This window comes from Triticum aestivum, chromosome 1B (genome assembly GCF_018294505.1).
Source record: "Triticum aestivum cultivar Chinese Spring chromosome 1B, IWGSC CS RefSeq v2.1, whole genome shotgun sequence".
Lineage (NCBI taxonomy): Eukaryota > Viridiplantae > Streptophyta > Magnoliopsida > Poales > Poaceae > Triticum > Triticum aestivum.
Window position 1 is genome coordinate 550,192,811 of NC_057795.1, and position 19,381 is coordinate 550,212,191.

General features: G+C 43.4%; 1 pseudogene; it reads right to left on the reverse strand.

The window, feature by feature from the left end:
• Nucleotides 1-3,946: 3,946 nt before the first annotated feature.
• LOC123079652 (leucine-rich repeat protein 1-like) lies at nucleotides 3,947-5,016 on the reverse strand (annotated as a pseudogene).
• Between the last annotated feature and the right edge of the window lie 14,365 nt (nucleotides 5,017-19,381).

Genomic DNA, 19,381 nt, shown 5'->3' on the forward strand with positions numbered 1-19,381 from the left:
AAACGTGTGAGTATTTTTTGAATCGATGTTTTTTTTTAAAATTTGGGAACTAGTTTTAGAAATTTATGAACATTTCCTAACTTTTGTGTTTAATTTTTTTTTATGATTTTTTCCTTCATGAACCGTTTTTTAAACTCACGAACATTCTTTCATTTTCCCGAATGCTGCTTATAAAATTGTGAACATTTTTTGAATACGCAAACATTTTTTACAATTTCGTGAACAATGTTGGAATTTGCAAACAATTTTTAAAAATTCGTGAACATTTTTTTGAAGTTGTGAACATTGTGTGCATATGCGTCGTGTTTTTGGGGTTGAGTTAGTCGGCCATGGTTTCTCTTGATGTTCTAGAACATCTAGTTCACGCATACTTAATAGTCATTGGAGTTACATGTCTGGCATCTATATATTTTGGTCAAATGCATATTACTTTCTTTTCTACGGTACTGAACATCCATGTTTTTCCATATATATTATTAACTTTTTTTTACTTTGTTCCTTCATTTGTGATGATAGATAAGATTTGCATTATTCGAAATAGAATTGGTAATTTATATAACACATATTCTCACCTAGCTAACTCTTTCAATCCACGGATCATTCTCTTAAAATCTTGGTGCTTGGCTACTTGTACTTTGTCAGTTAAACTTTGGGCATGCTTTGCAAGAATGAATATCTAGCGCTTTTTTACCATAGCAAAAGTGGTGTGCATTTTTTTTCTGTTTGACTTTTTGGTATTTGGCCACCCACCTTTGGATACTCTTTATGTCTTGTAACGTTGGTGCACTCTAGCATTGCTACCAGTGAGATGTTTGTCTAATTAGATATACATTACTGAAAAAGGGTTTTTCTCCGTTTTGTATTCCAAAGCAATGGACACCAACACATAGGATTGCTGGAGCGAGCAACACATGAAGCCCAAATGAAAAAGAAAAAACAAATGCCAACAATGACAGCTCGACAAAGTGTGGATGGCTAACCGCCATCGCTGCGCCCTCCGGAGACAAACCACCACAACCCGAGGCTCCGATCTGCCACGTACCAAGCAGCACCTTCAAGAAGGGACGCGACACCGACGACGCTGCTGCCCGGACGAGGCCTAGGGTTTCCCCCGGCACACGTAGGGAAGTGGGGGATGGCTATCACCGACACACTCCAAGAAGGAATGGTGGCACCCGTCAATGTCACCTCATTGGAGCGACGAACCGACAAGGATTTCTCCCGCACTCCAAACCCCACCACCCAACCTGAGCTGACCAGCAAAACCACCGCCCAACACCCATCAGCACCAAGGCCGAGCGGGGGGTGGGGAGGGGGGGGGGGACCACCTCCACCGCCGTCGTGCGAGAGGCCCGTGCCTCCGGCACCGTCGTGGTCACTGTCCGGACACTGCAGCGGGGCATACCAGGCCACCCCTGGCCCGGCCAGGCCCGCTAAGCCATGCCGGCCACGCTGCAGCAGGCTGGCGTCGGCGCCGCCAACACCCAGCCGCTTAATGCCGCTCCCTCGCCCCCGGAAGTCTTGCTGTAGACCCGCCTCGCCGCCGGCCCGCCCAGGCCCAGACCTGGGCCGAGCAACGCCGCCAGGTTGCGCCGCTGTGCCACCCCACCGCCAACGCCGCCGCCGCCGTCCAGCCGCCCGCCCGCGCCACGGCGGAGAACCCGCGGCCACCCGGTCCGAAAGCGTATGCCATGTAGTTGAGCATGGTGACAAATATGGACCAAAATGTGGTGCTATTATCAATAGGATTGACGATCCATACCAGTCCACAATACTAAATACTTGTTTTACTCAGAAAAGATAAAAAAGAATGGTGCTTGCAAATGCTTTGCTGTTAATAATTTGTGTTCTTTCAGAAGTGCACATCTGCAAGTTAATATCTGGCATGAATGCTCATATGCCCGTATCGAAGCATCTCACCTCCATGATTATTTTTTAAGAGTTTTTGAGTAAACGGAAGGATTACCTTTGTCAGAAGTACTGTAGTTTTTTAGGGCCCCGCTGTGAAATGTCAAAAAGTTCAGAACTTGTGTTTTTAAATCAGAGCAAGTGACCTTTGTACCAGTTATGGTTTTTTCCTCAAACACGCTCTTTGATTCTGAATCACAGTAGCATGAAAGCTTGTGTTATGCCCAACAATCCAACATGATGTGTGGTACCAAAGTACCCCCAAAAATACCGTGTACTATTATTCGTGGAATGGAACATTGTTTAGTGCTCCATTCTTAGAACAGGAGTATCTCCCAATATGGCAAATAATACAACCAACCATGTGAAACTATAGCTAGCTTCAGAGGTCGGTCAACAAAAATGGTGCTGCCAACATCCTAGACCTATGGCACAGAGGTCGGCCCAATATAAGCTAAGCAGATTCCAGGACTGGACTGAACAAAAATGTGCAACTATAGCTAGCTTCATGTAGCTTCAGGGCCCATGCATCGCATTTTAGAGTTTTAGGATGCATCATACTACAGATTTTAGTATGTAGTATTAAGTTTTTTCTGAAAGGAATATGTAGTATTAAGTTGATCTATGGTCAATATGGTTTGGCTGGGAGTTTAATTTGACGACAACTTGGTATTTTGGTAGACTGATATACATAGATTTATCCTGCAATTAATCCTGATCACCGCCGACATATGCACCCACCCTACGCCACAAACCGGCAAATTGATCGGACAAAAACATGTGAACTACCCAAAGTACCTTTAAACCCCAAATACACTACAAGAATTTTGTGGCTGTATTGTGTAGTTTGGGCCGTCGGATCATATAAATACATGGCAAAAAATGATTTGATGTACTGTAAAAGGACTCTTGCGTCTGTGTGCAGGTAAAAGGACTCTTGTGTTTGCATGTATATTTAAGCGTGTTCTGTCTTGCTACATGTTTCAACTCGAGACTTACAAACTCATCCTAATTACAAAGACATGTGCAACGAAATATTATAATGACAACAACATTTAGTGATTTCATATCTTGTAATGCTTGGGTCATAGTTGACTTTGCTTTGTATTCTGCTCAACAATCACTAAGAATGGCTGTGTGCATCAGAACGATGCAGGGCCGGGGGGTTTCAACCCCCTTTTCTAAAAAAAAACACTTCATATATGATGGGGTTGTTGCATATCCGAAGGTCCATGCCTCACACGATCTATTGTTAAGATGGTATCTATTCACATACGAGGCTAGATGTAGGCTTTGTAAATTTAAGGCAGCAAACATTTACTCTTCTCAAAAAATGTTGGACTGAGAATACATGTCTTCTCCTTTACTCTTTTCACAGCAGACATGCCTGTTGTCCAGGCGCGTGAGGCTTTTGAGAGTTGATTTTTTGGATTTTGTCTTACTAGGGGAAAATGGCATCCATTCATTAAAAAAACACATGTTCATCACAGTCTGATCGTACAATGGCCGCTAGCTCAAAATGTAGTGGGCACTGCCAAGTAGCATCTACACCACACCGTTGAGTCATGTACCTAAAATTTTCTAACTCAAAGGATTTTTTTTTCTAACTCTAGAGCAACGTACTCAAAACATAACACAACTTTCTGTTCTGAAGTACTAAAAACATTCGTCAAATTTGAGCTGTGATCATATATGTCAGCGTCGAAACGGTACTGAACGCACAGAACAAACGAATGCAGTCAACTCTGTGAATGGATTCGATCGAGCAGAACAGCAACTTCATAGCGATTCCATTAGGTAACTCATCCCATCGATGGCAACGGCCAGAAACAAGCCCACAACGATCGATCTCGGCTTGTACACATCATACGTAAATTAGCCTGCCTGCTCTGGCACTGGCACTGGCACGCAGCTAAATTAAACTCGCTCACGAATCCACCTAAGCAGTACGTACATGCATGAACCGGCGCCGCCGGCTTCTCTGGCTGCATGCCAGTTTATTCTTCACTCCGGCGGGCAGCCAACGCCGTGCCTAGGTCTAGCAGTTGCCGCCCAACCGCGGGTTGTCGGCGAGGCTGGAATTGATGTTCTTGAAGGGACCATCTGTCGGAATCGGGCCGCACAGATCGTTGTTTGAGAGGTTACTGCAACCAAGACAATGGAGATGAAGATCACTGGATTAATTGATCGTCGAGAGAGAAGAGAGCAACTGAGAAAATCGTCCTAGTTACACGCTCGTCTGGTCGGACAGCCCATCCAGCTCGCTTGGGATCGGGCCGGTCAAGCGGTTCTGTTGAAGGTGCCTGTCAAATCATCATGCAAATGTTCAGACTTCAGAGCCAAACTTGTTTTATCATGAGAATCATGCACTGTACGAGCAGAACATGCTTGAAAAGAAAAACATCGGGAGGAGATCATGGACTCACAGCTGTTTCAGAGACTTGAGTTTCCCGAGGGGCTGTTGGTGTGCCCCGAGAGGCTGTTGGTGTGCAGGTGCATGGTGTTCAGGTTCTCCAAGTTGCCCAGTTCTTCAGGGATCGTTCCTTGGATATTGGTGTACGAAATCCACCTGTTCATTAGATGCCATAAGAGTTAATACATTTTGATCCATCAACGGCGTCGACGGAACAATTAATCGCCACAGGCAGAAACAGATGGGTTAGAGAGGCTCACAGTCTGGTTAGCTGGCCCAGCTTGCCCAGCTCCGGCGACAGAGGTCCGGACAGGTTCACAAAGCCGATTACTCTGACAGAACAAAGAAACCCCGTATTGAAAATCGGATGAAGAAGACGAGGCGGTCAGAAATATACGATGGAACAGAAGCAGTACGGAAAGGAAGAAGGATCGGTGTCGCCTCACTCACATCTCGGTGACGCGGTTGGCCTGGCTGTTGCAGGTGACGTGGGACCAGTTGCTGCAGGGGTTCACGTTCCCCAGCTCCGGGCTCCAGGAACGCAGCGCGCCGTCAGGGTCCTGTAGGCCTCTCCGGAGGGCCATGAGCGCGTCACGGTCACCGTCCAGGTCAGCCGCCGCGGCAGCCAGCAGCATGGTCGACGCGACCGCCACGAAGACGGTCGCCGCCAGGGGCACTCGGGCTCCGGCCGCCATGGGGACTGGGGGCTGGGGTGGCGCGGTAATCTAAGGGAGCACGGTGTTGTGACTTGTGAACTTGCGAGCTGTGCTTTGGATGATCGTCATGCCGTGGTTAGATGCGGGGTTTTATAGGGGAAGGAAGGCGCGGGCGACGGGGTGGTGGTACGCGTGTGAAGTCCTGCTCCACCTCCTTGTCAACACTGTGCCATGGGAAATCAAATGCAATGTGCTGCTCAAGAAGGTAAGGTTTTGGACAATGGCAGCTGGTTACCTTTGAAATGCTACGAAATGGTGAGTTTTTGGACAATGGCAGTTGGCCACCTTTTCCTCGAACTGCCGTTTTAACTTGGACTTATCGTCTATGTTATAATTATATATGTCCGGTCATATATAGCTTTTGCCATTCTGATCGCATCCATTATGCATTATGCATAGTAGTTTTTGGACAGATACTAAACTATATATACACTGTGTTGTCATGCACCATGATGGATGTATGCATGGTTTGATATATAATCTAAAAATCTTGGACAATCTTGGACAATGTGAAGATGGCATCTTATCTTACAACGCATCTGAAGCGGTGAAGCAATGTCATGTGTGCATACATTTTTTTCTCGTGCGAATAGTAAATTTAATTGTCGTGGAGTTATATTTCTGTCCATGTATATGTTTTGGTCAAATGCATAGTAATTTCTTTTCTACGGTACCGAACATCTATTTTTTATGGTTATTATTAACTAAAATTGGTACGTCGTTTCTTCATGTGTGATGAGATAAGATTTGCATAATTCTTTCCTAGCTAACTTTTTCAGCCCACACATCATCCTCTTAAAATGTCGGTGCTTGGCCACCTGTACTTGGGGTAAAACTTTGTGCATGTTTTTCTATTATGAATATCTAGCAGTTTATCCACTCTAGAGAAAATACTAATTTTCTTTTCTGTTTGACTTATTGGTACTTGGCCACCCACCTGTGGATACTCTTGATGTCCCACAACCGCTGGTGCATTTATAGTATGGCTAAGTGAGATGTTTGTCTGCTTAGATATACATTTAGGGAAATTTTACGGTGCATTATAATACACCAGAGTATAGGATAGAGCGAGTTCAAGTATTACCAGGAAACCCACCACATCCGCTCGTCATCGAAACGGATGCGGTGGGGCGAAAACCTGGTAACACTAACATTAAAGTCTATTACAGTCATAGCCAGCAAAAGAACGGCCACACAGGCACAAACGACACAGCGGACTGCCCGAACTAGCACGACTAGGCAAAAGTATCAAGCGACATTAGTAGACGGAGAAGATCGCCTCCAACTCCTTTCCAGGGGACGTCAGAGCCATTGAAGCGTCATGTCGAGGCCTGACAACTTGAACTGGTTTGTATTTCCGTTCTTAGTAATGGAAAGGGGTAAAGCCCGGTTCAAAAAAAAAAACAGAGCATAGGATAACAAGAGTAAAGCACGTACCATAGGGGGGCCTTTGCAGGTGTTGCAACGACCATGGTGAGGCATGGTAGGGCGTGCAGTGAATTGAAGGGGTCTCCGGGTTTGCATGCACCTTCAGCAGCACAGTGGGGTGGACATGGTACATCCATCCCGCCTCAGAAAATCACATAACCCTGCAAAAAAGAGGAAAAATTACTACTTATACTCAACTTGTCAAATGTGTCCAGCTAACATACGCTGCACATAATTAAACACGGAAGATTATCTATTGCAACATATTCAAGAATCAAATGCTCATTCCTTTGTATCTGCTTTCTGCCAGGATCATTACTCTGTCTTTAACAAGGCTAAAATATTATAATAAGAATTTACACCAATCTTCAAATAGTGGATATCCAATGTGAAACTAAAACAATTATAAAGCAGATGCCAAGTCTATTGATCCCAGTGCAGCAATTGCACAATCAGTAGCGAGCATCATAAATATTGAGCAACAAAAGCTATGAATTGTCTATAGTACATTTCAGAATTAATAGATTTTCATCTCTCCTGATCTCCAAATCCAACGCCTGACCTATCAGCCAAACTGAAAGAATAGAGCTTGAATGAAATATATAAGAATATGTATGCAACAATCAAACATTTGTAGATCTTGCCATGATGTGGATGAGGTCGGACGAATGGGACTGGCCGTCGAGGCTGACCGGTTTCATCCAGTCACACATTACCCCGCCAACAGTGAGAACATGATAGGCCCAACCGCCTTGCCTTCGGGCATGATGCATGATCAGATCAAGCTCCGGCCATGGCGAAGAGGTGAGTCTGAGGACGCAAACAACCACGTGGGAAGTGGGAAAGAGGTAGAGACTCACCTCGTGGCTATAGGCACCCGCATAGAGGAATGGAAGGTGGGATGAGGTCGAATCTTCGCCGGCGGCTGCCGCGGGGAGGGCAGTCATCGTCCTCTCGTGTTCGTCGGTGAAGAGGAGGTGCGGGAGCGTGAGGGAATTCGGGTGGACGGAGGGAGGGGCCGCGAGACGCGACAAGATCATATCGCGGGGATAAAACCCTACCGTCGGCGAGGGATGCGGCCCCTCCCCGCCGGCGACGATCTTTTCCTCAACACCTTGCCGCGGCGAGGGAGTAAAACCCTAACGAATGGGATAAAAATCGAACCGAAAATAGCCCTGAAATTCATACCGAAAATACCATCGAAACATTTGGGAGGGAAAATCTGATCAGTTCAAAATATTTTTTCTCCCGAAAATGCCCCTTGGGGTCTGATATAATACATATGACACCAGCGTATTGCATCGGATCTGGACCGTCGAATTCGCTCCGACGGACGGTCCATATCGACCGGATGCACTGTAAAATGACTCATACATTTATGCCATATAAGCAGAGTGATTTTCTTTCTACGGATTCTAAAATTGGGGGACATGGGCTATGCCATGTAGTTGAGCGTGAAGGCGGTTACAGACCAAGAATTTGTGCTATTTAAACAAAATTGACAATTCATAACAGTCGACAAAACAAAATACTTCCTCTGCCCGAAATTAGATGACGCTCAAACGGAGTCTAATAAGCAAAGCATCTGTTAGAAGCAGTTTCTCAGGGCCTGCTGTAAAATGTTAAAACGCTCAGAACTTTACCTTTTACCAGCTATGGTTCTTTCCTGAATCAGGCTCCTTTATTCTGAGCCGCACTAGCATTGAAAGCTTGTGTTCTGCTCAACATGGCAATATTCTCAAAGTACCAAAAAATACCATGTATTATTACTCCATGAATGGAACAATGTTCAGTGCTCCATTCATAGCACAAGACTACCTCCCAATATGGCAAATTGTCAAGCTGATCGGTCAATAAAAATGGTGCGCCAGCACCCTAGACCTATGGCACAGGGGTCAGGCCGATATAAGCTAAGCAGATTCCAGGACTGAACTGAACCAAAATGTATAACTACCCGATATCTTCATGTAGCTTCAGAGCCAATGCATTGCACGTGTATGTGTAGGCGTGTTCTGTCTCTTGCTACATGCTTCAACTCAGGTCTTTAGAATCATTATATTACAATTACAAAACAACACTTCGTGGTTGAAGGGATCGTTGCAGTTCCGAAGGTCCATACAGCGCTCGATCTGTTGTTAAGATGATATATATTAACACCAGTTTTTAAATAGTATGCTATTCCTCTGCTATAGTGTCGGTATAGCTTTTGGAGAGGACTCCCCCAAACGTTACGTGCTTTTAATGCTAAACTGAAAATGACGCTAATAGCTCTCTGAATCCTGTGATAGAGCTAAATTTGAAGTCATTTAACGCCGCTATCAAACATGGTTTAGAACTGGTTAAGAAGGGAGTTATTTGGAGGACAGGGAACAGTTCCAAAGTACACATGTGGCAGGATCCATGGATTCCGAGAGGACATGATCAAAGATTGACGGGTTCCTGTACCTGGGGTGGCCAACGCCAAGGAGCCTGGCCTTGTCAGCTATAAGGGGCCCCAATAGGCCCACGGTGAGACACTAACCCTAGGAGGCCAGACGACCTTCTTTGATGCCCAAGACTAGAGGACGTCGACGCCCCAGATCCATCCAACATGTAAACCCTAGACCTCTCCTGCCTATATAAAGGGAGGTCTAGGGTTCCCCTTGATCCATCTATCCTTAGATAGGAGGATAGGGGACATTTTCAAAGTACACACGTGGCAGGATCCATGAATTCCGGGATGACATGATCAAAGACCAATTACCCCGAAAATAAATTGTCGATGTAACCGAGTCTCAAATTTTCTGTATGATCACGGTGGGTGGAGTGTTGTGCGACTCCAAGAGCATTTTTGGGACGTTGATGTACAACAGATTCTGAGGATACGCACGTCACAGCGTAATCGTGTGGATTTTCTTGCATGGTTCCGAGAGAGATCTGGTCGGTTTACCGTCAAAGGTGCTTATAACCTGGCTACACAAGAACATGATGAAACCTATGCAGGAGGGGCATCAAGGTCTAACCAGGTGGTGAGCTTTCTCTACGGAACAATGTATGGCGTCCAAAAGTACCATTGAAGATATGTATTACCACATGGAAAGCTGCATAAGGAGCACTTGAGACGGGCCAAAACAAGGTATGTCGGCACCTTGCTACCATAAACCGTTGTAGGTTTTGTGGCTGGGACATTGAGGGTTTGTTCCATGCTCTTATTGCTTGCCCTTAGGCAAGAAGTGTCTGGCAAGCCATGCGTTATGGCCTTTGCCGTCGGATGTGGTCCTAGTTGACAATGGGGAAGACGGGTTGTTACACGTTCTTGCAACATGCAATAGTGAAACTCGAGATATGGTTATCTTAGTCATATGGAGAATTTGGTAGCTTAGGAACGATGTGGTGCGTGGTAAGGAGATACCTCCGATGGAGATTACAAAGGAGTTTCTGGACAGTAAACATGCTTGGAGGAGATTATAAAAGGCAAAATGATTGTTGGAGAAGGTACACCATGTCCGGTGATGTAACATGCAGGTCAGCCAGATCCTTGGCCGCCGCCACCTTCTGGCTGGACAACTCTGTCGGTCGACACGCCATTCCCCTCTAGGATGGCAATGCAGGTGCTGGTATGGTTTTACCTCAGGAGGATGGTTCGGTCATCTTTGCTGCTTACAGAGTTATTTTTATTGCAATAAGGCTCTTGAGGCGGAGATACATGCATGGATGCAGCTCCCGCATGACCCTTTCTATACAACATACGGATCGACCATTGGTCGTCCAATCGAATTCCTCAGAGGCTCTATCAATCCTTTCTGACGATAACTTGTCACATTCGACCTATGGTCATTTGGTAGCTGAGATTAAATCGTAGATGAGTGAGAGGGCTTATTCCATATAAAATTATGAGAACTCAAAATAGGATAGCAGATTGCCTGGCTAATTATAGCCGCACCGAGTCATGTACTGCGTATCGAGGAGTAGATGTTCTCCATGTTGTGAGGATTTATGGTCCCTCAATTTTAACCCTACGATTCATGAATAAACTCCTTTTTTGCGCAAAAAATAACCCGCTGCTAAGACGATGCGGCAAGGGGCAGGAACACAACTGCATTCATCAAAGCCAATGCATTGATGCAAAGCTGAGTTACTGAATTAGGATGCCCGATCAGTGCTTAATTTATTTATGTATGAATATGTGTATGTCAAGTATATGTGATATATAATATATGATATCCAATACGTCTTCAACATATCTATAATTTATGAAGTATTCATGCCATGTTTACAATATTTTTACATGATTTTGGTATGATTTGATTAGAACTAACTCGGACTGACGTTGTTTTCAGTAAAACTACCGTGGTGTTGTTTTTGTGCAGAAATAAATGTTCTCAGAACGTGTTGAAAATCAACGGAGAATAGTTTTAAAAAATATAAAAAATACTGGAACGAAAAGCTACCGGACGGGAGTCCCGCGGACGCCAACCTCTTCTATAAATGCTAGAAACATCAGATGTAAACCTAGATCGGGAGTTCCGCCACCGTAAGCCTCTATAGCCATGAAAAACCAATCTAGGCCCTCTCTGGCACCCTGCTGGAGAGGGCCACCATCACCGGAGGCAATGAAGGAGGATCCCGAAGGGGGGCATCATCGCCATTGAGGACAAGGACCAGAGGGAGAACCTCTCCTCATCTAGGGGGGAGGCCATGGAGGAGGCAGCACAAGAGGGAGACTCTCCCCCTCTCTTTTGGTGGCGCCGGAGTGCCACCGGTGGAACCATCGCCGCGGTGATCGTCTTCATTAACATCATCATCTTCATCACCATCCTCATCTCTTTTACAACGTTCACTCTCCTGCACCCCGCTGTAATCCCCTAGTTGAATATGGTGCTTTATGCCACATATTATGATCCAATGATGTGTTGCCATCCTATGATTTTTTTGACTAGATTTTCTTTGACTTTTGGGTTGATTGATGATCTAGATTGGTTTGAGTTTTATGTTTTATTTTGGTGCTGTCCTATGATGCTCTCCGTGCCGCGCACATGTGAAGAATTCCCGCTGTAGGGTGTTGCAATACGTTCATGATTCACTTATAGTGGGTTGCTAGAGTGATAGAAGCTTAAACCCGAGTAAGGGGGTTGTTGCATATGTGATAAAGGGGACTTGATACTTTAATGCTATGGTTGAGTTTTACCTTAATGATCTTTAGTAGTTGCGGATGCTTGCTAGAGTTCCAATCACAAGTGCATATGATCCAAGAAGAGAAAGTATGTTAGTTTATGCCTCTCCCTCATATGAAATTGCAATAATGATTATCGATCTTGTTAACAATTGCCTAGGACAATTCCGCACACCGATCCATCATTATTCCACACTCGCTATTTATAATATATAGTAATATAATGATAACAACACCTACTTTTATATTCTCCGATTTCATGCAAAGTTACCCTCTTCATACCCACAACGTAGTTTTATTTCCAGTTTCTAGATGGAAGCAAACGTTCGGTGTACGTAGAGTCGTATCAATGGGAGATAGGACTTGAGAGAATATTGATTTTACCTTTAGCTCCTTGTGGGTTCGACACTCCATACTTATCACTTCCACCTTTGGAAATTGCTATGATGATTCCTTGCACTTGAGGATTATCAATATCATACATGATTGTATTCTTATTTTCTGTTTATTTTTTGAAGATTTTAAGAAAAATGCTAGATGGGGTTTAGCTTTGCTATAACATTCCATAGTATCTGGCTGAACCCATTGGTGGACCTAGAGGGTGTGTCGTGGCAGACCTAGAATTCTAGGAAAAAGATTCTACTATGTAATAGAATTTGTGAAAGGCCCAACAAATTAAATGGATCCCACACCCCAGGCCCATCACTCCACCTCGTGTCCTCACCCTACGCTCCTCCTAGAAGGAGTGCATGATGCCGGGACCTCCTATTTACCGCTCGTTGCGGCAAGCAGTCGGTGGTTCGCACAGGGCGACTCAGCTGGGCCGGCCCATTTGTTCGCACCGGGATTCGAACACAACACCTCAAGGTTGGTTGGACGCAGTACGCAATCCATTAGCCACTTAGACACATGAGTTCTCATGTCAAAACTGCAGCGTGGGGTTTAAATAGGTAAACAACAGCGGCGAAACTTAAAACATCACATAGAAATAATTCCCATAAACACGAACAGATTTTCTGAACCTCTTGTACTGACGAACATCGCTAGCCACCATCATTACTAACATTTTTTAAATTCCATGAACAATTTTTGAATTCACGAACACATTTTGAAAACATGATTTTTTTGTGAACAATTTGGAAAGTGAAATTCCCAAAGATTTTTAAAATTTGTGTACAAAAAATCAAAGGCGAACATTTTTTGAATTCATGAACACATTCTGAAAACATGATTTTTTTGTGAACAATTTGAAGAGAGAAATTCCCGACATTTTTTGAAATTTGTGACCAATAATTGAAAGGCGAACATTTATTGAAATTTCCTAAACAATTTTTGAATTCACAAACACATTTTGAAAATATGATTTTTCTTTGTGAACAATTTGGAAAGTGAAATTCTCGATTATTTTTTTAAATTTGTGAACAAAAATTCAAAGACGAACGTTTTTTTAAATTCCCTGAACAATTTTTGTATTCACAAACACATTTTGAAAACATGATTCTTTTGGTGAACAATTTGGAAAGTGAAATCTCCGAACATTTTTTGAAATTTGTGAACAAAAATTCAAAGGAGAACATTTTTTGAAATTCCCTGAACAATTTTTGACTTCACGAACACATTTTGAAAATATGATTGTTTTTTGTGAACAATTTTGGAGAGTGAAAGTTCCGAACATTTTTTAAAACTTGTGAACAATAATTGAAAGGCGAACATTTATTTAAATTCTCTGAACAATTTTTGAATTCACAAACACATTTTCAAAAACCATGATTTTTCTTTGTGAACAATTTGGAAAGTGAAATTCCCGAACATTTTTTGAAATTTTTGAACAAAAATTCAAAGACAAACATTTTTTGAAATTCCCTGAACAATTTTTGTATCCACGAACACATTTTGAAAACATGATTTTTCTTTGTGAACAGTTTCGAAAGTGAAATTCCCAAACATTTTCTGAAATTTGTGAAAAAAAATTCAAAGACGAACTTTTTTTGAAATTCCCTGAACAATTTTTGTATTCTCGAACACATTTTGAAAACATGATTGTTTTTTGTGAACAATTTGGAGAGTGAAATTCCCGAACATTTTTTGAAATTTGGGAACAATAATTGAACGGCGAACATTTATTGAAATTCCCTGAACAATTTTTGAATTCACGAACACATTTTGAAAACATGATTTTTCTTTGTCAACAATTTGGAAAGTGAAATTCCTGAACATTTCTTGAAATTTGTGAACTAAAACTCAAAGACGAACATTTTTTCAAATTCCATGAACATTTTTTGTTATCACGAACATATTTTGAAAATATGATTGTTTTTTGTGAACAATTTGGAGAGTGAAATTCCCAAACTTTTTTTTGAAATTTGTGAACAATAATTGAAATGTGAACATTTATTGAAATTCCCTGAACAATTTTTAAATCAGGAGCACATTTTGAAACACATGATTTTTCTTTGTGAACAATTTGGAAAGTGAAATTCCCGAACATATTTTGAAATTTGCGAACAAAAATTCAAAGACTAACATTTTTTGAAATTCCCTGAACAATTTTTGTATTCACGAACACATTTTAAAAACATGATTCTTTTGGTGAACAATTTGGAAAGTCAAATTCCCAACATTTTTTGAAATTTGTGAACAAAAATTCAAAGGAGAACATTTTTTGAAATTCCCTGAACAATTTTTTACTTCACAAACACATTTTGAAAACATGATTGTTTTTTTTGAACATTTTGGAAAGTGAAATTCCTGAAATTTCTTTGAAATTTGTGAACAAATATTCAAAGGAGAATATTTTTTGAAATTCCCTGATCAATTTTTGAATTCACGAACATATCTTGTAAACATGATTATTTTGTGAACAATTTGGAAAGTAAAATTCCTGAACATTATTTAAATTAATGAACAAAAATCAAAAGGTGAACTTTTTTAATTCCCGGCATTCATCTTGATTTTGTGAACAAATCTTGAAAACATGAGCAATTTTTTGAATTTGTGAACAATTTTGAAAAGTGGGAACATGTTTTGAAATTCCCGAACACTATCTAAATTTTTGAATTTGTGAACACATTTTGAGAACGGGAACATTTTTGAATTTATGAGCAAAATCTTGAAAACAGGAATTTTCTGAATTTTTTGAGCATTTTCTGAAAATCTCAAACAAAAAATTCAGAAATCACGTCTTTTTGCTGAAATTCCAAACATTTTTCAAAATTGTGAACGAGAAAAGAGAGACAACCTTTTGAATTCTGATGGATATTTGATATTTCAAATCAATTTTCGAAAAAATTAACAAATAAATTCTAACAAAAAGAGGAAATAAAATCGGGAAAGAAGAAAAGGAAACTGGAAAAACAAAAAACAGAAAACCTGAAAGTCAGGAGAAAAGAAGTTCCAAAGCGAAGCGAACGAACTGTGTAAATGGGCCGGCCCAGTCGATTCGCTAGTGCGCCTCCCCCTGTGCGAAACGGGGACAATTTGCCGCAAAGTGCGGCAAATAGGGATTTCCCATGATGCCTCTGTTCCTCGGGCCCGCAGTGGAGCTTGCCAGTGTCCCAAATGATAGGAGCTCGTGGCGGTGGGAGGGGACGGGTCGTGTCGCCATGGGAGAACCGGCGGCCGATGAGGAGAGGGGAGCAGGAGAGCCGGACATGCCAGGGGGACAACAGTCGTGGGGCGAGAACCACTCCGAGGCAGAGAAGGGAGTGGGTATGTGAACAATGGCAGGGAGGGGAGCAAGCGGTCCGAGGACAGTGAGTTCGGTCTCGCCTCATGCTCGTGGTGTGATTTTGTGATCTCCTTCTTCCCTGTGTTATTAGAAAGTTGTTCTTTAGGCCCCTTCATCAACTTTGAGCCGTGATTATAATCAAAAATGTTCTAGTAAGGCACGATAGAAACAAAAAGGACCGAGCAACAATTATGCAACATAGCTCCTATAATTTTTTTCGAAACAAGAAGCATCGAGAGAATACGAGAGCAGACACCCGGCTTTTGTACAAATAGAATGCACACAACCAACCATAATGCACACGCTAGCAAATAGAAAAGTCATATAACACCAAAGCTATGCAGAGGCGAGGAAAAAAAGAAAAACACAAAGCTATCAGATCCGTGATCGGCAAACTACAACATTGACCGCACCAATCATATCATGACACCACACTAAGGATGGCAATTTTATGCATGGACATGGATATCCATGGATATCCGACCCGAATGGATAGGGTTTGGATGTGCTTTTGTGTCCATGGGCGGCGCCAAACCCGACCCGATTGTTCATGGGTAGGGCATAGATATAATATTGTACCCATGGATATACCCAAACCCGCCCCGATAGTATGCCTTAATGGGGGAAAATGTGCTATCCCTACCCCACGGTCACATGTCCCACGACAATTTTACACTTTTTATCTAAAACATTCATAAGAAATTACACAATCGCCATAGTAACTTTTATGAGTTGACATTCAATCCCCTCCACAACATACTCCAATGCCCCTTCCCTTATTTTTATCTCCTTAAATGAATCGTCATTCTCATCTATTAGAAAAATACTAAATGATCTTAGGTTGTTAGTGGATGTTGATTTACCATAAGTGAAGCATGGCCTGCCATGAGTGAAGAATGAAAGAGCTTATGTTAATATTGTGTTATGTCTTATTTATATGTCTCGAGAGGACCCAATGGATATCCAGTGGGTATGGATATCCATCGGATTTGGACATGGACACAGTTTTTCACCAATGGATTTTTTCATGGGCGGGCAAAGACTGTCTTCATGGATATGGATATGGATTTCATATTGTTCAACCCGCCATCCTTACACCACACAGACAACGAGGTTCTTAAATAGCAACACCTTTAGGAAAGGAGCAAAACTCAAGCGTCACCACCACCGGATCCAACCACCAAGGTCAGAATCTAATTTTACACCCTGATCAATCCAACCATATTGAACAATGCCTTTAGCAAGGTAACGACGTAAAAGAAACATTGCCATTGCCAGGTACAACCAGAGTAGCACCGCCATCGATGTTACTTTTCCGCGATCCTAGGAGCTACATATGATGTGATTTTCTTCGTCACACAACCATCCATCTGCGTCAAGTCGTCGTCCATAATTTACATCTCACCACCAGAATCAACCACTGCATCTTGAGAGATGAACACTCCCAAAGAGTATTCAATGAACACCACAACTGTCGAGTCGTAGGTTGATCACAACTCGTGGGAAGTCCAACAGCCCGCCGCCGTGGTCTACCTTTCAGTAGAGAGCCCCACACACGCCGGGACCTGACGCCAAAAGACCGGCCTGCACACAAGTAACCCCATGCAGCACCACTCGGGCTCACTAAGAGGGAGGCCGAGATCCTCGGCACCATGCACCCGCTAAATCAGCCACCATGGGGCCGATCCTCAGTAGCATGCCTGTCTGGCTCCTCCGTCATAGTCATGTGCCTCCACGCCACCGGGAACCGCCACTCTAGCCATCATAGAGCGCTCCCAGCAATCATCTACAGATCAGCGTGGCGACCGGTCACCGAGCCCTGCCGCCCAACGAGATGTAGTGCAGCTGCGAGAGAGCACCCGTCTCCGCCGTCGGCCTCGCGGGCTTCGCCCGGCGGCGTCCTCCTCCCACGGCATGGCAGGAGTGAGAAGGTAGTTCGCTGGCGGCGCTAGGTCGAAGACGTAGCCGTGTCACCCTGGGTAGGACGGCTAGGCCAGCTAGCTAACTATAACTGGGAAGAGAAAATGATGTTTTTGGTCCCCAAGTTTCCCAAAAGTATAGACTTGGTCCCTCAAGATGCTTTGGTACACATTTGATCCTTCAAGTCTCAAAACCGGGTAAGTTTAGTCCAGAACCAGATTTTGACCACTTTGACCGGATTTTAGACTACCTTATCTGATTTTGGACTAAACTTATCGATTTTGAGACTTGAAGCACCAAATGTGTACCAAACAATCTTGAAGGACCAAGTCTATATTTTGGATGAACTCAAGGAACCAAAAACATACTTTTTTTTATCTTTTTAGAGAAAAGGCCATAGCCTGACTTTATAAATAAAGCCACCAGGCAGAGTAACAACAATCCACAATCCACATGGATCAGCAGCATAAACGAGCAGAGTATCAACCGAAACCAAACCAAGCTAAAGTATAATGTACATGGCTCCCAGGCCAGTACAGGCGCGCAGGCCGGAGAGTCAAAAGACAACGAGATCAGGGCCAACAACTCTTAACTGCCGGCTTGAACTGGAGAAAGGGAAGTAGCATAAGCCCGAATCTTGGACATCATGACATCGAACGCATCCCGGTCCTCCTCCTTAATCAATAATATCCACTACTGCAAGAATATGCAAGTTTTAAATAAGCAATCAACAGGTTTAGCAGGAAAAACATGTTCACTGGTAAACTTGTTCCTTGTTGTCCATAGAGTCCAACACATCGCTACCAATCCCACCTAGAACAATCTTCTCTGGGCCCCAACCAGGTTAGAGGCCAAGAGACGAAGGTCTGAGAAGGAAGAGGGCCTCCAAGAAACATTCAACCACGACTTGACACAACACTAGAAAAGCTTAGCCAACACACAGTTAAAGAAAATATGATTCGTGTCCTCTCTTTGCCCGCGAAGAGCATAGCGATCAGTGCCCGGGCCATTACGTTTCCGAACTTGATCACCAGCCGACAACCGCCCGTGAGAGGCTTGCCAAAGAAAAATCTTGATCTTTGGAGGGATGCGGGCTCTCCATATCCACTTGAATTTGGAAGTTTTCGAACCAGAAATCAGCTTGCCATATAAGGATTTCACGAAAAAATGGCCAGAAGAGGAGTGGGCCAAACCAGCTCCTCCTCCTCCCCCGACAGCATAGGGAAGAAGGCAACGAGGCGCTGCCAGTCGACCAACTCTTCAGGAGAAAGAGAGCGCCGCAGCTGAAGGTCCCAATTATTGGCAGAGAGCTCAGAGATCGAGATCTCAAGGTCGGGGCAGTAGGAGAAAAGTACAGGAAATGAATTCGCCAGCATGGTCAAGCCGCACCACCAGTCAAGCCAGAATCTAGTGGATCTGCCATTATGCACAAAAAACTTGACAAGGCCTTGAAAGATAGGCCTAAGCTTAACAAGATCTTTCCAGAATTGAGAGGCGCCCGTGGCGCGAGCATACATGGGGCTAGAGGAAGGGAAGTATTTGGCTTTGAGAATGTTATACCAGACGGGTTTGTCCGTGGTGGTGGTCATGATCTTCCACCACCATTTGATGACCAGGCACTTGTTCATGACTAGAGTATTAATTATACCTAGCCCCCAAGGCTCTTGGGTCTGCAAATTTGGTCCCATTTTACCATGTGATATTTACGTTTGTTATCAGCCGCGTTCCAGAAGAATGAGCCTCTATGCTTATCAAACCAAGTGTGTGTACCATTAGTAAGGAGATAGAAGCCCATCACAAACATAGGGAGGAAAGAAAGGCAAGCATTAAGCAGGGCAACTTTCCCCGCCTGAGTATTGTACCCGCCCCTCCAGGGCATGACACGATTGCCATCTTTGACCACCGTAAGCGCGAAGTCTTTGGCTAAGAGTTTGTCAGAAGAAATAGGTAGGCCAAGATACTTTAGAGGGAAAGAGCCAAGAGAACAATTCAGCAAGTGGGATACACCATACACACAAGGCCTCGGTATCCGAAACTCCAATAATGATCACTTCACTTTTTGAGAAGTTAATTTTTAAACCAGAAAGTGCCTCGAAGCAAAGAAGAAGAAACTTGAG